This window comes from Lissotriton helveticus, chromosome 1_1 (genome assembly GCF_964261635.1).
Source record: "Lissotriton helveticus chromosome 1_1, aLisHel1.1, whole genome shotgun sequence".
Classification (NCBI taxonomy): domain Eukaryota; kingdom Metazoa; phylum Chordata; class Amphibia; order Caudata; family Salamandridae; genus Lissotriton; species Lissotriton helveticus.
This window is the reverse complement of record NC_136057.1, coordinates 714,435,081-714,452,807: the sequence shown is the minus strand read 5'-3', so window position 1 is coordinate 714,452,807 and position 17,727 is coordinate 714,435,081.

Here is a 17,727-nt window from a genome sequence, read left to right as displayed (position 1 = left end):
AAAAAAAAAACGAACTCAAAGGATAGCAAATATGATTGCCAAAGTGCTATAAAATATATATGATTTTAACCCCATAAAAATGTTAAATGTAAAAAAAAATTTAAAAAAATTATATACAGACATATAAACAAATATAATGTACATCACAAAAAAGGGAAACATTTCATGAGACAAATCTATTTGTCTTTCAACATATACAGCTGTACTGAATATATTACTGAGCATTTATGAAATGTATTATCATGTAGGAATGCCCAGCACCAGTAGATCATGTCACAAAATTTCATCAATGAGTTTCATTGGGGAAAATGCATAAAAGGCACCTTCTTCAGGACTAAACAAAACAATTATCTTCCATAAATTAAGGATAATATTTCACAAAATCTACAAAACAAAAGAAAACAAGAAGAAATACTTAACAATGTTTAAAAACATCAAAAGACTGTCATATAAGCCAAATGACAATGGTACAATAAAAATCTTTAATTACCCTCAAACAGATCCTATCAACATAGACCCCAACTCACAGACTTCCTCCCCTCAAATAATATATTGATAAACATTCTTTAACTAAATTTCTTAAAAGCATATTTTTCGGATTAAAAACTCAACAAATTTCTACCTGGCATCATATGTTTATCCTTACCAATTCATACTATCAACTCCACATAATTTACCACCTGTAAAGGATTGCCAGTATCTATTTATTCTACTTCTTAGTCCACGCTACTCACCCCCATGTGTAAATTTCCACCCTGTTCGTGCTTTATACAAATAGCTCTTTGACTCTTCACATCCAATGTATCTTTGGTTGCCTACACCAAACACACAAGTATGCTTCACCACCCATAATGGGTCAGTGTTCAACCCCTACTTTCAACATACAAACATGTGGATTGCTCTTTAGAACTCTCCTGAGCTAGTGTTCACCCTACACATACCTCCTGCCTAGGGAGTCTTGGACTGCTTGACGTGCTTTACCACTGAGTGTCAAGCACTGAAGGGGTACTTATCCCAGTTGCTCAGAGCCCATAGTAGGCCAGGCCCAGGTACATCTTAAGTAAAAGGCTACCACAGCTGGGCCCAGTTGCTCCTGCCTGTCACATGGCCCTCTGAAAGGGGTTGTGACATGTTCTATGTCACCTGGGACCATTCACTTCTCAAGCATGCTTATTAAGTGCCAACAGTGTCTCAGCTTACATCAGTGAATTTAATATCTAGAACTTGCTTTTCCACAGAATCTCTAGACCTGTTTTCCTTGCACACCAAATAACGTAATTGTCAAAGCATACAATGCATGTTTCTCTTCCCCTGAGCTGCCTTGAAAGAAATCAGAAAAGACAGAAAAAGAGGTGGACTGTTCCTAAGAAACAAACTAGTAGATTTGTCTGGCTAGCTGATGATAATATTGTCATTATTCGGTCTTTGTAGAAGGACTCAGTTTCCACATGGGAAAATAATGCGCCCTGAAAATAAATGAGCAAGGGAATTTATGTAAAGTAACGTAATGTAAGGTGGATTTGTAGAGCGTAGCGTGTCACCCGTGAGGGTATAGAGGCGCAGAGTAGGTGAATTGTAAGCATGTTGTGAGGCTGGGCTTAAGTTCAGCCATTCTTGATTGTCCCACAAGAAGACTAATTGAAAAACCAGGTCTTCAGCTTCTTGTGGAATTCAAGAAGTGAGGAGGAGAGCCTGCTGTGCTGGGGGGAGGACGTTCAAGCATTTGGCAGCTTGGTAGGAGAATGATCAACCTCCCGTTCTGCTTCTGTGTGTTCTGGGTGTGTGTCCCGTGTTGTGTAGTTACTTGAATGTGTTGTTATTATTTAAAATTTATCAGGAATGCTTTTTTATAATTTAAAATGTATCAATGTACGAACTTCCAAAACTCATATTTCCACAAGTAGCTCGCTGCTTTGTCAAGCTGATCAATTTTAGGCCTGGACAAAATTTCAATTACGCCAGCCTAATTTGCATAATTTCATACATTTTGTGGTATACCTGATACACAAAATTCCTCAAATGATACCAATTCACCACATCACATAATTACTTTGCTGTTTGCAGCAAAAATATAGCTCAGGAGTACAGGAACAATGATAACAACCAGAACTGAAGTGGCTGTCGTTCAATGCAATGGTGCTTTTTGCACTATTTTTTTAGTGTGACAAAAATTGACAGGAGTATTCATTTTGTGCTAAAATATGCTTCTAAATGACGCATTTCCATTTTGCATAATTTTCCTAAAACTTCACATGAATAAGCAAAAGAAAATTATGTGAATTTTGCACCACCTACATTTTTTTATTCAGGTTCCCTGCACGTAGGCCAACGCTTTAAATATAGAGCATAAAATGTATGCTGTTTTAGTTCTAGTTCAATTGTCTTTATTCCTCAGCCAATGTCATCTTTGATCACTTTCTTATTTCTTCAAATTTTGGACCTCTTTCCATACCTGTATCTGGTTCTAAATTGGTAGTTTGGTAGTGTGGTAACAATATTCATCATAATTTTTTTGATTCAGCATTGAAAGCTGTAGTACCCCCTCACTAGCTAGCATCTACTTTCTATTTATTACACTCTCTCCAATCTATATAAGTGAAACATTCCTCATAAAAGTTTGTGAAGCAATAGTGAAGAAAGAAAGATAAAAACACAAAAGGGGGCTTTGAATAAAGCAACAGCTACTGCAATCTACTGTGCAAAACAAGTCCAAGACAAGTAGGCAAGGTATACAAAGGTGGCACAGGAGAATGGATGAGATCCTTCTAGCAAAGGTTTGGTCTTAATTTGTCCATCTTAATTTGTCATGCTTTGTCAGAAAACACAACACTTGAGATTGATACTTTTTTAGATGTGGCAGTGGCAAAAGAAAGATGCTCCTCTCATTCATCTGATAACAAATAGCAAATACTTCTCCTTTGGACCATAAGCGCAGCATTCCTCGGCTTTAATCGGTCACTTTATGGTTATTGGTACAACCTTTTTTTTGCAATGATCTGTTTGAGTGCTCATTTGGCAACATGGATCACATGAAAAAGGACCTCATGTCCTCTGGAATTCTCTGGAATAGCACAGGATTTCACGTTACATGGAGAAGAACAGCTGCTGAACTTTCATACTCAAGTAATACATGTCATGACGGAAATTAAAAGAATAACAGTTCGTCTCGTGGTTTTATAGATGAGTATGTTGCTTCTGTTGAACTCTGAAATATTAATTCTCTTAATTACTACTAAAGTGGATGCACAGCTGGAGAATAATTATCTTGAACTATATCAACTCTTAATAAGTGAGCAGCTTTTGTAGTTTCACTGCAAGCTAATAAATATTCTTATATGTCATAAAATATAATATATATATATAGATATATATATAATATAATAAAACAGCATAATATATAGATATACATTACGCTCTCCGTCGGAAAACTGATTCTCCTCCACCACACAGGACACGGACCACACAATAAGTACTGTATTTCTCTGTTTTAATATTATATGTATATATATATTACCTACTGGCGGTCGCCAGTAGGTATATATAGTTAGGATTTTTTCTCTATGGGTTTTTTGAAAATTCTATGTCTAATAACTTTGGCGTTTGTGGACGGAATTGGCTGAAATTTTCAGGAAAATGGCACATTTTGTTTCTGAGCAGCCCTTGAAAATTTGGGGGGGGTTCGTCCAGTGGGGGCCGAGAAAAAAGGGGGGTCCCAAAACGTGTTTTTAACATTGAGTTTTCCATAGGGCGGTTGGCCTCACTTTTAGCCCGAACGGCTGAATGGATTTGCACGAAACTTGGCAAAATTGTAGGGACTGGTAGCCCGATGTGCCTTTTGTAGGTCTCAATATATGTGCTCCAGTGGATTTTGAGAAATTAACGTTTAAAAAAAGATATATATCTGTAACAGCGGACCGGTTAGCGCTCTGGTTCGCGGACTTTTCGCGCAACGGAGCTTTGTGAAGCGAAGCTGATTGGTTCTCCGGCGTCTGTCAACATTCCAAACAGTCCGTAGCGGCCGCCATCTTGTCTCTCGGTAGGATCGAGAGACAAGAGGAGGTCAAAACAAAGGGGGAAATAACTATAAGGGGGCATAGTAGATCCTCGCTGACCCCCTAGGTTTGATGTGGAGGTTTTAAAAGGGCCCCGCGGGGCAAAAAAAAATAATAATAGGAATAATTGAACGGCTGAATGGATTTGCACGAAACTTGGCAAAATATTAGGGACTGGTAGCCCGATGTGCCTTTGCTAGGTCTCAATATATGTGCTCCAGTGGATTTTGAGAAATTAACGTTCAAAAAAAGATATATATCTGTAACAGCGCTCCGCTTCGCGTAACGGAGGTTTGCGAAGCTGATTGGTCATTCTGTCACTGGGCTATAGTTGGGCTACATCTGGCTGATATTTGGGCTACATTTGTTTTTTTGTGTGTCTGGCGGCCATCTTTGGGCTACATTGGGCTACATTGGGCTTCATTGGGCTACATTCGGCTAATTAGCAAATAGCTCATCGCAAACTAGGAATGGTAAAGAATCGCTATTTATTCCTTAAAGTTCGCTATTTAGGAAATGCAAAAAACTTTGATGATATATATGGCGGTTCATCTCTAACAAGATAAGAAGCATAGGGATACATTTATGATGACTGGCGCATCACCAGGGATGTGTTAGTCATTCTGTGCCGCTGTTCCGTCACCTATGGTGTGCTGCATTTACAATGCGGCGCATCATGGGGCAAAAACAGCACAGATGCGTGATGTATCTGTGCCGTAAAGGTGGCGCATTGCTGGAGTTGTATCGCAAGTGTGATGAAGCTCCAGCAAGGGTCGGGGGTGCCCCTGTCGCAGGGTTTCTGTTCTCACACAGAACTGTGGACAGAGGATTGGAACCTCGGCGAATGCATTGCTGGAGTTGTATCGCAAGTGTGATGAAGCTCCAGCAAGGGTCGGGGGTGCCCCTGTCGCAGGGTTTCTGTTCTCACACAGAACTGTGGACAGAGGATTGGAACCTCGGCGAATTAGGGTGTCCCAAAACTCACGTTAGTAATCAAAAACTCCTTAGCAAGCTAGGTACAGTGTCACATTGGATATAACAAACTCTCAATGTTTAGACAATCCAGAATATGAACTTATAGTACCTCAGGATACGTGGAACTCATGAACAGTCGGTCGTTATAGATTTCTTAGAAACCAGAACATGGAGTTAAGAAGAACAGATGTGTATTTGAAATGTTTATTTACTAATGCCGTCTTCTCAGGCGTAGTACCTTAGATAATAAAAGTACACATATTATCAGTAGCAAAATTACCAGCATAGTTACTAGTACATAAAAAGTGAATGGTGATAGTATGTTAACATGCTGTAAATGAATAAGAGTTAGCAACACTTATAAGCAGCCGCGGGCCGTGGAGGGAGTTACGGTGAGGCAGGGAGGCGGGGAGGGGGAGAAGCAGGGTGGAGAATACAAGTACACATATTATCAGTAGCAAAATTACCAGCATAGTTACTAGTACATAAAAAGCGAATGGTGACAGTATGTTAACATGCTGTAAATGAATAAGAGTTAGCAACACTTATAAGCAGCCGCGGGCCGTGGAGGGAGTTACGGTGGGGCAGGGAGGCGGGGAGGGGGAGGGGCAAGGTAGAGAGGGCTCCACCCTGCTTCTCCCCCTCCCCGCCTCCCTGCCCCATCGTAACTCCCTCCACGGCCCGCGGCTGCTTATATCTCACCCTCCCTAATACACATATTATATTATTTGCTAAGAAGGTCTCTTTGTGTTGGTTTAGGGCGTGCCCATACTTTAGTGTCTTAGATTTGAAGGAATCACATCAGCATACACCAGCTCTCTCTTCATGTGAACCGCATCAACTGTTGTGTATGTGTGTTCGGCAAAGCAATATAAAACCCGCCTCATGCCCAGAATTGGCAGAAGTTGCACTTATGTTATGAGTATGAAGTCGTGGAGATCAGACCTCATAACAATTCTGTATCGTGTTGTTCTTGAAACTTTAGCACTCGCTGTACAGATATAGTTTAACAAGTAAAGCAGATAGTAGACCAATAACATATTTTTCTCATGTAAACCACGAGGAACTACTAGGTGGAAAGCTAAAGCAACAACTAAGTGTCGTGTGCAGAAGTTGCAAAAAAGGAAAAATGGCGTTTAAACCGGTAATGAGCCCATGCTAACTTAACACGGTGTAAAGATATCCAGGACCTAGATGACACCTCCTCATGATCCGGAAACGAACTGAATAAGATAATAGAAGTGCCATCTCATGAGAGCAGATTGCAAGTTTATATGTGGACGGTCCGCAAGGTAAAGCATTAAAAACTAGGAAAATTTAATGCTAAAGAAAAATAAAACAGCCAAGTACTTTATCCAGTCTTAAGCCAATAGGCAAGGTACATAATAAAAACTTGACAAATAAGTCAATGAATTGTCAATGAAATGCTAGTACTCAGCATATCAAACATGAAAAAGGTCTATGACATAACTGTGTATGCAAAATAAGCTGCAACAGCCTCCAATAGGAAGTCACCGTCTTCATCCGAAAACAATTCAGCCATCCAATTTAAAAGCGGAAAAGAACATACGTGCTCTCCCAGCACCGGATCCTCTATCACCATCAGAGGACAGCTCGGTGGGTTTTCAAGAAAGCTCTCTTCCAAGAAAGACTGTGCTGCCGCCAGTAAATTCCAGGGACCAAGTAGTCCATGCATCAATGCCACAGCCATAATCCTTTCGCCAGGACAAACCAACTCGTGAGTAATGATAGGAGTCATCAGCTGATTAAAGTCGACGTCAGGAGAAACCGGTCCGCAGAGACACAAATCAATGGCCCAATCGAAATCACAGGTCAGGCAGTGAAATACAGGCTGGACACAGGTGAAGTAGGAGAACCGAAAAGATAATCCATATGCCATGCTTAATATCGCCAACGGCATTGTGCCATAATATTCTAGCATGCGATTGCGGAACAGTGTCAGCAGCTGCAGGGTCGGAGGTTGCATAGGAGGGACATCCATATTTAAAAATGTAAAAAAGCACAAGAGCGTCCGCTGGTAATGCAAGTAAAAATGCCAATCCACGAACCAGAGTGCAGAAAATACAATGAAAGGAAGCAGGGATGACTCCAAAGATTTTCTCAAATGAAGTCACGAGACCACTGGTAACAACTTTAAAAAAGTGCACCAGGGACTTTGTGGAGGATGCGTTAAAGATAGTCGGAAACATGTTGCTGAAATTGAAAGGCAAATGTTAATTGAAAAAGGTTTTGCACCTCTGTATGGGTGTTCGCTATGTGAAGTACGAAAGTTTCACGGGCCGAACTCAAGGCCACCTCTCTCTGAGACAAAAGAGCTCTTATTCTTGCCATGCCGTTGAAACGTGTCCCAAGGTTGGTATTTGTGGCCAGATTGAAAACTCCCTATGTTCATGTGTGGGAGGAAATAGAACATTTCTGCAGCAAATAACCCGTTCACTTACTGTTACGATAAAAGGAATACTTTTAATTAACTCAGAACAATCTTCATTATTGAGCATCAAATAACTACCATTTTCCAACAACTTGAACGTGGGGATGATAGCAGGAACTGGCGTGCCTTGCAACACGCAAGCCATATTTGGTCGGTGTTTGTTGCATGAACCGTGTAACTGTATGTGCCTACACATTAGTGAATGATCTGGCGTCTCAGTGCATTCCTCTCCATTCAGATAAACTTCTTGATCATCTTTGAAACATCTGTATGTGTATGGAAGCGACCAGACCTCATGAAGAAAAGCACTACCTAAAGGTTCATAACGACCTATTGGTATATATTTCATACAATTTGAAAACTTATATAAAGCAAAAGGCAGCGTTATTAAACCGTGGATAAGGCATGTTGCCAAAAAACCCGCAATCCTCTGCTGATGATGTCACTGAGCATGTCATGAATGATGTAATATGTGACATCATCAGCAGTGGATTACGGGTAATGGTATCTCTAGTTTACTCCCTTATAGCTGTCTTTCTTTTAACATAAGTGTCTGTTTCCTTCCCTTATACTTACTGTTTTTGGGTCGCTTCCGGTTCGCGTACCCGCGAGCGAACTGGGAAGCGAACTAAGAGAAATAGAGGTTGGCACAGTTCCAAATATTGTACCAATTTTTTAATAACGGGGAGGTAGTTCTGAAAAGAACTTTTTTTTTTATTTTTCTGAACATTTTTTTACTGTTTTTGAATTTTTCGGAACAGTTTTATATTTTTTTGGGTTTTTCTTGGAGGGGGCAATGAAAACGATTCATTGTAAAGGGCTCAACAGGAGCAACAAAACAAAAAAAAGAAGTATTTATTATTTTGGGCGTTTCGGACAAACTTGCATATGATAGTCAATAGCTCTGTTGATCAGAGTGATGCTTCTTTCTCCGTAGGAAATGAATCCATCGCAAAATACGCAGGTGTGTTTTACTTCACCAAATCTCATTTGTATATTTGGCACCATCTCCCTGCCCTCTGGTCCCGTTACTTCCGGTACAACAGATCTTCTGGCCATAATAGGGAGATTATCTAGGTCGTTCCGAAACTGTGCAGCACTGTAGTTGTTAGGATGCCACCTAGTCATATGGCGATGCATTGTGTAGTTTCCGAAACTGTATTTTTTGTCGGTCCCTCTGGACAGTCTATCTTGACATATAAGGCAAGTTACGTATCTTGCATTTACTTTTTTCTGACCTTTGGGAATTTTAAAAAATTGCCAAATTAAGTTTTCTTTCCGGTGAGACGTCCTGGGCTGCTCAGGCAAAAACTGCCTCTCTTCGTGCTCGTCCTCCTGTTCCTCTTCTTCTTCTTCTTGTTGAATTACAACTTGAGCAGGTGGTCCACTCTTCCTTGGATGTGGTGGAGGTGGTGGGGAAGCACCAGCTGAAGCTACTAAAGAAGCCATTGCTCAGTGATCACAAAGGGTCTTTCTCTCACAATGATGAAAGTCAGAGTGAGGAAAGAAGGAGGGATTTTCATCATTTGGGAAAAACAAGAGTTCTCAACCAATCAAAAGTGTTCATTTTAGATTATATGACCTAGTCTTACATCATTAGGAAACCAAAAGTGAAATGAACCAATGAAAAGTGTTATTACCAAGTCACATGACTTGCTGTGTTTACGTTAAGCGCTTTGCAGGGCCTCCCGGTTTGCTTCCAGAAACCTGCGCTTTGCGACTCGCTTCGCGTACCAGTTCGCTAACGTAGCACGTCATATGACGTATCACGCGACAACGTGAAACGTCATGCGGACGGGAGGCGTCACGATGTTGTTTTGTAACGCGGCACTTGCGGTAAAGAAACGTTTACCGGCTCGCGGTCTATTTCGCGGCATCAAGGTCAGCTAACGGGAAGCTTCCCGATTCGCGAAGCGGGAACGAAGAAAAAAAAATATTTAAAAAAAAAATTATTCATAAACATATAAAATATATTTTTGGATTTAAAGAAGAATACATTTTACAGCTACAGATATTAGCTGTTAAAAAACCAATGAAATTCACAGAAAAAACCATAGGTTATAGACCATATATAGTTAGGAATTAGCATTTAAAAAACCTTATTTTACTCACACAAAACCATTGAAATTCCATATATAGTTAGTTGCACTAACTATATATCGCGCACCCGCAATCCACTGCTGATGATGTCACATATTACATCATTCATGACATGGTCAGTGACATCACTGATGACATCACTGATGACATCTCAAATGACATCACTGATGACATCACTGATGACAACATCCAGTGACTGTATGTTTCTGTAAAGTTAAAATATGTCTTACATATTGAAGAATGAGTGGATGTATAAGTGTCTGGATGAAGGATTTAGTAGGTGCATGACTGACTGTATAAGTGAGTGATTAAATGTGTCTCACTGAGTGCATGGGTTAGTGACTAAACTGTTTTAAATTGTGCATTATTGTGTCTGTTGTTCTGTAATCTGATGCATGTGTTGATCAGTAGCTAAATGAGTAACTATATGGGTTATTGATTGGTTGCCCAAGTATTTGTATGGGAGACTGAGTGTGTGTGTGGGTGGCTGGGAGGTGTATGACTCTGTGCATAGATGTGTGAGCAGATGTATGGGTTCAAAAGTGCATGTGGAAACAGCTGTTTGGGCAGTTGACTGTATGCATGAGTGTATTGGTGAGTGAATGGATATCTCAGTGCTACATGTCAAAGTAAGTACATATGTAAAACACAGTACATGTGATAGTTGACATATATAAATAACTGTGCATAAGAACCAGTGAATGTGTGAGTGGCTGTATGGATTATTGTGAACTTGTATCAGGGATTGTATAACAGAGTAAATATGTGTTATTATATGTTTCAATAAGTAAGGTGTGTATAACTATATAGTTGAGGAAATGGAGGTGTGATTGATTCTTTGCAAGACTGACTAGGTGTGTGAGTAACTCCATGGATGAGTGACAGTCTGTGAGTGTCTGTTTACACTGAGTGTATCTAAGGTTATATTAGAGTCTGAAGAGGTTCATCGTATCATCACATGAATGATGTTATCAGTGATGTGATCAGTAATGTCAAATGAGATGTCATCAGTGATGTCATCAGTGATGTCATTTGAGATGTCATCAGTGATGTCATCAGTGATGTCACTGACCATGTCATGAATGATGTAATATGTGACATCATCAGCAGTGGATTGCGGGTGCGCGATATATAGTTAGTGCAACTAACTATATATGGAATTTCAATGGTTTTGTGTGAGTAAAATAAGGTTTTTTAAATGCTAATTCCTAACTATATATGGTCTATAACCTATGGTTTTTTCTGTGAATATATATATATATATATATATATATATATATATATATATATATATATATATACACACGATTCTCGTTTCAAACACGACTGCCGTAACAAAAACGAGGTCCAGGCCAACTTCCTTTTGAAAAGCGCTGTTTATTTGCAGCAACCTCCTATATATATATGTGGGAAGAAGCTGCGCCGAGGCATTACCCCTTGGCCTCGCAGTACGCTGTTCAAACTCAATCGCCAGCGCTACACCGATTTCTCCTGCCTACTCAAGGTTAAATCAAGTCATTCAATTAGTACCTAAAAGACTGCGCCTACTCAAGGTTCTAATACCTAGACAACGTGCCAAACTACACCGACCAGAACTCTGTTCGGAGACAATGAAAATGCCACGCCCACCAAGGGAGGCGCCAGATCCAAATAAATTGTGTTTGAATCTTCACGTTGTTCAAGCAGTCATGTATGCCCAGAATTCCCAGAAGAAGAGGCGTCCATGGCCTCGAAACGCGTCGGAAACTATGAGGACACTCCACAAAGGCGAAACGATGTGAGCGCTGCTTCGAGGCACAGACAGGCTGGATGGCAGAACAGCGCAGGATGCCTTCTTGAAGCTCAAGGGCTTTTGCTACTGCACATTACTTTACACGGCTACACTGGCCGTGAAGAAGGGCACCATTCGTCCAACGCAGATGGAAACATAAATGTGGGAAGACGCTGTGCCGAGGCATTACCCCTTGGCCTCACAGTACGCTGTTCAAACTCAATCGCCAGCGCTACACCGATTTCTCCTGCCTACTCAAGGTTAAATCAAGTCATTCAATTAGTACCTAAAAGACTGCGCCTACTCAAGGTTCTAATACCTAGACAACGTGCCAAACTACACCGACCAGAACTCTGTTCGGAGACAATGAAAATGCCACGCCCACTAAGGGAGGCGCCAGATCCAAATAAATTGTGTTTGAATCTTCACGTTGTTCAAGCAGTCATTTATGCCCAGAATTCCCAGAAGAAGAGGCGTCCATGGCCTCGAAACGCGTCGGAAACTATGAGGACACTCCACAAAGGCGAAACGATGTGAGCGCTGCTTCGAGGCACAGACAGGCTGGATGGCAGAACAGCGCAGGATGCCTTCTTGAAGCTCAAGGGCTTTTGCTACTGCACATTACTTTACACGGCTGCCCTGGCCGTGAAGAAGGGCACCATTCGTCCCACGCAGATGGAAACAGAAATGTGGGAAGAAGCTGCGCCGAGGCATTACCCCTTGGCCTCGCAGTACGCTGTTCAAACTCAATCGCCAGCGCTACACCGATTTCTCCTGCCTACTCAAGGTTAAATCAAGTCATTCAATTAGTACCTAAAAGACTGCGCCTACTCAAGGTTCTAATACCTAGACAACGTGCCAAACTACACCGACCAGAACTCTGTTCGGAGACAATGAAAATGCCACGCCCACTAAGGGAGGCGCCAGATCCAAATAAATTGTGTTTGAATCTTCATGTTGTTCAAGCAGTCATTTATGCCCAGAATTCCCAGAAGAAGAGGCGTCCATGGCCTCGAAACGCGTCGGAAACTATGAGGACACTCCACAAAGGCGAAACGATGTGAGCGCTGCTTCGAGGCACAGACAGGCTGGATGGCAGAACAGCGCAGGATGCCTTCTTGAAGCTCAAGGGCTTTTGCTACTGCATATATATATATATATATAAATATATATATATATATATATATATATTTATTTATATTTATATATATATATATCTATATATATATAAATCTATATATATAAACAAATGTATGTCTGTCTGTCTGTCTGTTTGTTTGTCCTTTATGCATTACTACACCATTCATCCGATCATCATGAAACTTTGGGAAGTTGTTGAGTACACTCCCACGAAGGTTTCTGGCATATGCATTACTACACCATTCATCCGATCGCCATAAAACTTTGGAAAATGTTGTTGAGTACACTCCCGCGAAGGTTTCTGGCATACATTTTTTTTAAGTATCGGCCCCCCAGGGCCCTCATAATCTTTCGAATACTGATATACGCACCAAACGGAAAAACAACAAATCGTGTATTCACAAGCACTCGAATAAATAAATAGAATTAAAATACCATTCATCCGATCGCCATGAAACTTTGGGAAGTTGTTGAGTACACTCCCGCCAAGGTTTCTGCCATAATTTATTTTTAAATATCGGCCCCCCGGGCCCTAATAATCTTTTGAATACTGATGTACGCACCGGAAGGAAAAACAAAAAATCGTGTATCCACAAGCACTCAAATAAATAAATAGAATTAAAATGACACTTTGAAAAGTTTTCCATATTAAAATGAATAAGTTTCAATAAAAATTACACAATGTAAATTGAATGTTATCATGACGACTTTCCTTGAATTTCCTTTCTTCGGAGATCGCAGCAACGCGCGACAGGTAAGCTAGTTATATATATTTATAGGGGGAAATATTGTGATCTGGAAAAAAGAGGAATATAATAAAGAAGCCTATCTTCAGCTCAACGATAGAGACTGTTATGTTAGAATGTCCAGCACCAACATGAAAACTATCCAGTCACATTACTACCTCAAATTGAACACTTGGCTCAAGAAAGATTTGATCACCAAACAGGAATACAAGTTTCTAAAGAATGAACATCCTGTAATCCCTCTAATTTACTTTCTACCTAAGACACACAAAGACCCCATCAAGCCCCCTGGCAGACCCATCATATCCGAATGGAGGACTTTACTAGAACACACTTCCCAATATGTGGATCACTTTCTTCAGGCACATGTCAAGACATTCAGTACAAAGGTATATACCCAGGCCTACAATTATGAAAACAACCAAGGCTATTTCAACAGCAAAATTAAAAAGGTGAACACACAAAATGACAAAAAAATTATTTTTTGATATTTAAGAATTTAATTCTAGTGATAAAACAATTGATCAATAACATATAACAAAACTGATGTATTGAATACACTTAATACATTAAAACATTATTTTCATTCATCAATTACTTAAAAACGACATTTGTTCTGATAAATATGCAGGTTTACAGATAAGGTCTTCCCAGATATTGTTGGGGGGGCTGTTTATCTCAACGCGTTTCGACAAGTAGTTGTGTCTTCATCAGGAAATTATTTATACAGCCAATTATCTAAAGAGAACAAAACATATTTTTAAATTTTTTGAAACATTTATGACTGTGTGTTTAAGAGACAAAGCATTATATGGTTACATAGCCTGGTTTTGTTGGAAGATAAAAATTATTATTTTATAATGCTGAAGTATTAGCTTTCTTGCATCTTGACGTTAGTTCAAGGAAAACAAAACTCTATATGCATATAACTACATGATATTCGATATTTCCATATATATAAATTACACATATATTTGATGTAGCTGATCAATACATTTCATTGCATCTTATAAATTTATGCAAAAAGATTCCTTCTGTACGAATTGGAAAAAAGAGAGAGGAAAAACAAAAGTGATGAATTCTGCGGAATCTAGATAGCTCTCTTTTAAGGGATAAGGATTGTTCTAAATTTTTTATAAATGGAGACTTTTATTCTAAGTAGTTTTATCATACAAAGATGCTACATGCAGCTATTTTTGACCAATGCTTGTTCCCAAAAAGCATGGGGTTTTTGTATGTATATGTGTCAATGTGGTCTTGCTATAAGCACATCGAATACATACATAGTTATACTTAAATTTTACTTTAAAAAGACTGGTTTGTTTCCCGTCACCTAACTATTAGTTTTAAACATCTTACCTAGACTATCTGTTTCCGCTTTTTAACAGTTTCAGAACGATGAGGGCGAAGAGTGAGGCACCTTTCTTTACCTTTGCAATCAATCTTGGTATGTGAAACCTATAGAAAAAACCGGTTTCTTGCTTTAAGTCAGTCTTTCCCAAAGGATTAGTCAGAAAGTTAGATTTGCATAAACTCGTTCTAAAATCTCACTCCGTTTTTTACATAATTGCGTGTTACCTAGGTTTGGCGGTTTCACTGCATACATCCCACTCTTCTGTTCAGACAATTAAAACATACTATGCTCTTTAAAAATAGATATTCTGAAACAAGAGGTAAAGATGCAAGCTTAGATAAATAGCCTCTCTTTTTTATAACTAAATTCATTATTTTTTGCACGAGCGTAGTCTCTAATTCTTTTTTTGAAAAAAAAACCATCACGTTAATTTTTCCGTTTTATTTAAAGAGCATCCATTTATTGTGCATTTTATTCAAAAATACCAACAATTGAGATCTAGTGATAAGTCAATTCCTATTTTGCCCTTACAAAGAGTTACTGAGACATAAAGTATTACTCTTAGCGGTAATTCATATGTATGCGGTATAGTTTTACCTTGTTTGATTATTGTGTCAGCGTTATGAATCCTTAGCGTTATAAATCCTTAGCGTCATAAGTATTTAGCCAATTAAAAAGCGCCAGCACGGGACGTCGTGTACAGATTAAAATCGTCTCTTTAAATGACAGCAATTCTAAGGAGACATAATCATTATGGTTATACTATAGTGAAGTAATGTTATGTTTCTATACGTCATTCTGCAAAGGAAACAGATTTATACCTTTGTCACTACGTGGGATTAATGAGTCCTGTCTGTTCAATTCCACGAGCAGATAGGTGAATGAAGCAGGATTTTCTTGTTCTATTACTTCCAAGTTCTTCTAAGCTTCCTGATAGATGAGCGTGTTCTCATTAGAATCGAAGTTATCGGCTGCGAGCCAGAAGAGTGCGAAAGAGTGCAGTCAAGCTGTCAATTAATTTCCCTTGGTTCAGTATTATTTAGCGTTTAGGGAGGGAATGGACGTTCGAGCTCTTCCTATTCCTAAATTCTTACCGGTTAGGATGGTGACAGACTTCTATCTCACGACGCCTCGCCTGGTGCAAAAGAAAGGGGTTTGTAATCTGTTTTCTCATTGGTATTTATACCAAACAGGTTCGGTGTCCTCTCAGTATATACACGCCCACATTTAAAGCTAGAGTGTATCCGAGATCAGTATGTTTTGGTCGTCTTTTTTATAGTTTCTTTTAGAGCCGACTTCAGAAACAGAACAAAAACGTTAATAATAGTCGCTCTGTCCCTAGGGAAGCTCCAAAGGTTTGCCGACGGTAAGCTATGGTGAACTCTATTTTTAATGAACAGCAATATTCATTTCCTTTTTGATGTCTACTGAAGTATATATGTTTTCTCATAACTTCATATATTCTATCCATTTTTATATGATTGCATTCTCCCAGGGTAATTCATGGTTAAGGCCATGTTTGAATGTTCCAAGGGTAAAAATCCAATAAACATCTTTCTTTTTTCTTATCCTGTCTCCACCTTTACTGTTGGGTATGTGGACTTTTTCTAGTATTCGCCATTTCAGTTCCTCATGTGAGTGTTTAAACTCTGTAAAATGGCTAACTAAAGGTGTCGTCAGTTTCCTGGTTCTTATTGCTGACCTGTGTTCTGTTAATCTTGTCTTTATTGCTTGTGACGTCTCACCCACATAGCCAAGATTGCAGGGACATGTGATTAAGTATATCACATTTTGGGTGTTACATGTCCATAGCTCTTTAGCCTGAATGTTGATGTTATTAAACATCAAATTTTCTCCCGTGATGATACTGTTACATGACTTACATGAGCCGCAACGAGATGTTCCTTTTGCTGTGCCATTATTAGTGATTGATCTCTGTATAAAAGGAGGATTATCTGTTCTTTGAGTATGTCTCGAGTGTACAATTTGATCCTTGAGATTCTTATTCCGCTTGTGAGCATAGAGTGGTTTAGCTATTTTTTGTTGATTTTCGTTCAAATTCAACAGGTACCAGTTAGAATTTATTATTTGTCTGACTGTAGAGTCTAGGGTGGAATGTTTTGTTACACAGACTAACGTCGAGTTTGTACTTTGTTTTTGTGAATGTAAAAGTGCATCTCGATCGTAAAATCTGGCCCTTTTGTAAGCCTCTCTAACTAAACGGCGGGGATATCCTCTCTGGATAAATTTTTCTTTCATATTTTCAGACTGGTTGTCATAATCTCTAAGGTTAGTACAATTACGTCTTACCCTTAGAAATTGTGAAAAGGGAATGCTGTCTTTCTGGCATTTGGGATGATAGCTCTTGAAATGTAATAGTGTGTTCCTCGCTGTGGGTTTAGTATATAGATCTACTTCCAGCAGTCCTCCGTTGTTTTTTATATAGATATCCAAAAACTCTACTCTAGTTGTACTGGTATGGGCAGTGAATCGGAGATTATTGTCTGCCAGATTCAACCAAAGGAGAAATTCTCCCAGAGTCTGTTCCCCATCGGTCCATACAAAAAAGATGTCATCTATGTATCGGTACCAATGGGAAACAGACTCAAAGAAAGGGGCCACTTCATTGAAGATGTTTTGATCCTCGAATGCAGTCATATAGATGTTTGCTATTGAGGGAGCCATAGAAGCTCCCATGCTGACTCCCTTAGTCTGTAGGAACAAATTTTCTCCAAATTCGAAAAAGTTTTCATGTAAAACAAGTGTTAAGCATTCCTTAATAAAAGTTTTAGAACAGGGTATTTGATATTTGTCAATGAACCACATTGTGGTTTCAATTGCTCCTGTTTGGGGGATGTTGCTATATAGCGACTCAATGTCTAGGGTCACTAAGATATCTCTTTGTTCATTAAAGGGCAGTGTTTCTACTTTAGTAATGATCGCGGCCGTATCTTTGATATATGATGGAGACAAAGAAATGTAGGGACGGAGAATATTGTCTAAATACTTAGAGACTGCTTCAAGGGGTGTCCCTATTGTAGAGACGATCGGACGATATGGAGGGTTATCCTGATTTTTGTGGATCTTAGGTAACCCATAAATGCAAGAAGTTTTCTTATCAGATTTATTTAGAAATT